The sequence below is a fragment of the Cucurbita moschata genome, unplaced genomic scaffold, assembly GCF_002738365.1.
Source record: "Cucurbita moschata cultivar Rifu unplaced genomic scaffold, Cmos_1.0 Cmo_Scf00053, whole genome shotgun sequence".
NCBI classification, from domain to species: Eukaryota; Viridiplantae; Streptophyta; class Magnoliopsida; order Cucurbitales; family Cucurbitaceae; genus Cucurbita; species Cucurbita moschata.
Window position 1 is genome coordinate 507,115 of NW_019268569.1, and position 4,269 is coordinate 511,383.

At 38.2% G+C, this 4,269-nt stretch overlaps 1 non-coding gene across 1 annotated transcript; it reads right to left on the reverse strand.

Moving 5' to 3' along the window:
* Positions 1–1,804: 1,804 nt before the first annotated feature.
* Positions 1,805–1,876, reverse strand: TRNAG-UCC. The gene has a single exon. It is a non-coding gene; the product is annotated as a tRNA-Gly (tRNA).
* Between the last annotated feature and the right edge of the window lie 2,393 nt (positions 1,877–4,269).

Genomic DNA, 4,269 nt, shown 5'->3' on the forward strand with positions numbered 1-4,269 from the left:
GTCGTACACGGCTACCTTGCTTTTACCTAAAATAGAAGTAACACACGGCTTATGTATTTAAGAAATACTCAGTAAGTGATCCCACTAAAGGGGCCGGGAAAAATGCGAACACATGCAACTCATACTCTAGGGACCTACCGTTAAAAACAATCATATGGGTGGCCTCCAGTCCGGACAAAATTGGATGTGTAGTACTTCCCTACACACGATCTACACGTGCAAGCATGAATCCTCAGGTTGTTCGCACCCTTGAATCCATCATAGTCGAGCTACTTGTCCGTAGCGACCTCTAGAGGTCAGCAGACCCCTGAGTGTCATGCAAGGCATGATCGCCATCATCATCGAAGTGTACGCGTCTATACTCATCATCGTAAAAGGAGAACGAGCCTGATGTTTATGTATACACAGAATGCATGAGGTCTCTATGGTTTCTCATCTTTAAAACATCTTTGTGACACAACCTTCCTTCAATCCTTATATCCCTATAAGTAATAGATGTGCATTGGTCTTAATACATTCATCATCATTAACATTAACTCGGGTTGTGTCTTATAAAAACTATCGTCATACTGCAATATGGCATTCAAAACATGTTTTTCATCTTAATATGGAAAATAACTTCATACTAAGGAAATTCAGCAATCTTTCATCGTCATGTTTTCATACATCATTATCATCATACATTGTCATCATTTAGCAACATCATAATCATCATATCACATCATAAGGTATCATCCTATAACTCATTCACATCATCATCAAAGCATCATAAGTATAAAGCATAAATGATACGTGCAAGGGCCACTAGACACGTGCCATCAAACATTAAACAATTGTCCAATCAATCCTATAGTAAGACCACTTACTTGGTTGGCCTTTATCGGCGTTTTCCTAAATTCGAGTACGCAAAGCTTTCATTCCTCGAAGTTGCTTCAAATATCGCCGAAATTTGTTTCCAATTAGGATGTCCATTTCATTTCATTAGATTTCACAATTCTAATGTCATTAACTTAAATTTGTGAAATAGAACATGATATTGACCTTAATTACCGGTTCAAAACAGTACAAATTGGTCTAATTTATACTTTACTGTGCTGAAGGACTGGTTTTTTAGCCGCAGAGCTGAGCCGAGTGAGTCATGTAAGGCAAAGAAGTGTCTGGCTGCAAGTGCAACACGTGTTGCCATGGGAAAGAGATGTGTCGCAGGTTAGGTCGAGGCATGCGAGCCGCTGCAAGCGTGCGGGTCGCGGACTGATGCTGAGCTGAGTGCAAGTCCATGCCGAGGTGATGGATTTGGGCCTTGCGTTGGGGCGCAATCTTTTGGTTTCGGGCAATATATAGCCCTTGGGTTGAATCGCGGTCTTTTAGTTTCAAGCTGTAGCTCTCGAGTTTGTTCTCTGGCCACGTGGGTATTTGGGACGAGGCTGCAATCTTGGTGCTGGGTTATGGAATGAGATCGACCTTGATCGGATCTGATGGATCCCTTCTTCACTCGGTTCATCACAGTTTTCTGATTACTTTTTCTCTCTTCTATAAAACCGTGTGCCCATGGTGCTGGGTTAGGTACCGGTCTTCAATTGAATAGTCCGATGAGGAACCATGGTTATCATTTAAGATAAGCAACTCACATCGCATTGATATATATTTGCGTTTGTCAAGAGTCAAACCCGAGTCTATTGCTTGGAACGCAATTATACTCACCGTTGGACAACAAACGCTTGCATAAAAGATTTCAACATCCACTGGTCTTCGAATGAGAATACATTTAGAAGAAGTAGCTCTTATCATCACATTGATATATATTTGCATTTGCCGGGAGTCGAACCCGGGTCTATTGCTTGGAAGGCAATTATCCTAACCGTTGGACTACAAACGCTTGCATAAAAGAGTACAAGCTCCACTGGTCTTCTAATGAATACATTTAGAAGAAGTAGCTCCTATCATCACATTGATATATATTTGTGTTTGCCAGAAGTCGAACCCGGATCTATTGCTTGGAAAGCAATTATCCTAACCGTTGGACTACAAACGCTTACATAAAAGATTTCAACATCCACTGGTCTTCTAATGAATAGTCTGTAAATAAGACACAGTGAAGACCCATTCTTAACATTCAGAAGAAGTAGCTCCTATCATATTGAAACTAGTAGACATTAGCCTTGGGTCCAAACCTTAGGGTTCAAATCTGAATTTGAGTTTGAACCTTAGCTTCCATAGGCCGATTTGTTTGTGACTGAACCAATCCAAGCTGGTAGCCAAACCTGACGTTGGCAACGCCTGACTCGTTAGCAACCCAACCCAAATCGAACTACAACCCATCTCACACGCCCCTAACCACAACCCACGATTGACCTGCATACTCCACTCAATCTAGAAATGCGACCTACACCCCAACCTTGGCTTGATGCATTTAACTCGAATTTACCTATTTAATACCTATTTACTAATTTGAACCTTTTCCTCCCATTTTGGACCTTTCTATGGTCGTTTTTTTTATGTAATTGGGAGTGTTTGAGGTTTTTGTAGCCTTTGGCCAATTTAAAATAATTGGAGCCAACTTCGGTTATTAATACACTTAAGTAAATCAATTTCAAGATTATATAAGTGGACTTATTGTTGATGACTTGAGTGATGCATGAATGACACGTACCCTAGGATCGTTTCTTACGCATCATTTTCTATTGCTATTATCCTACTTTTTCATTTAAAAATAAGGTTACCACTACGTGAATGACCAGACTACTAAATACTGAAAACCATTTAAAAAAATTTACTTTAAGCATTATCATAGACTTAAACATTCACAAATTTCATCTAAAATTGAAAAAGTAGCATCAAAGAGATAGTGTAGGACTAAAACCTAAATGAAAAAAAAAAACTCTTTATTTTCGTGACTTTTGTAGCAACACTGTCATCCATACACGAGTATCTTACCTTTACTTAGAAAAATAGAAAACATGGATTTAGAATAGCCTCACTATTGGAGTCAAAACATAATCGTGGTTCATGGTGGAACCTATCTTTTCATAACTTTTGCTTAGGCTTTACTTTTTCTTTCAGGTAGGGTTGATGACCAATACTTTCTCTTTACGTGCACATTAACTCGAAAGACAGGCTTATGTACATACCCCTAAGCCTGACTATGGGCTAGTGCACACTCATGCTAGAGAAAACCAACAGAAAAAAAGGAGCACGTATCACATCATAGTATACGCGTCTGTATAAAATATACTGGAGAAGCATCTCCTTGCTTGTGGCATACACCATGTATAATGTCCTATAGTTCAAAATATAATACATGGTTATGATACATATCAACATTGCTTCCGTAAAAGAAACAATATATAGATGACATTAATTTCATTATTATCCTACTTGATTAAGCAATGTTTAATAGCCATAACACGAATATCATACTAACATAGCTTAGTGAAAGTACATGCACCATCAACTCTAAAATTGAGATGGTGGAGGTGGTATTTAAGGAAGGTTGCCCTAAAAAGGAGCGACACTCTTGGATTACAGAAGTTGGGAGCCTGTGACAATTGGAAACAAAGCAGAGGTAGAGGAGAACACGGCAGGAGTGAATGTGAGTTATCTCTATCAGTTATGGGTCAATACAAGGGGGAACCTTACTGTATAGTTCTTAGTAGCTACTTTATTTTCTATCCTTCCATCATGTAACAAGCTATGGTTACTCTTTTATTCCTGTTGTTGAATTCAGTAATGTTTTGTAGCTAAACCCGAGGAAGGAGGATATATATTTAGGATATTCAAAATAGTCTTTAGAATTGAGCGATCCATGGCTTGGAAAGGTAGTTTTCAGCTCTGTAAGTCATTCAATTTCTGACTTGCTATCTCCTTCTTCTGTTCATCTGAGTAATCAGTCTCATCTGCTAATATTCTTTAGAGAGAAGAAAGTTCTTCATTAACATGCTCCAAGGATCGTAGTGACCAACAAATTTTGGTATGGTTGGTTGAACAAAACTGACTTACAGTAGTCATCTTTAGCTGCCGCATAAAGAGACAAGACTCTAATACCAAATGATAAATTTAATGCAGCATGAGAAGGAAGAAAATTCAGTTCTTTATTAGGCTCAAAATGACTATATTTATAGGGAGTAGAATGATTAACAGAGAAAAATAAAATCTGATTAACAAAAAGAAAAATAAAATTACAACCACATCAGAATATCATGTCAAAACAAAGAAGGGTACAAAAGACGACTTGATAACTAAAACATAAAAATCGCCACTAAAACCTATGCA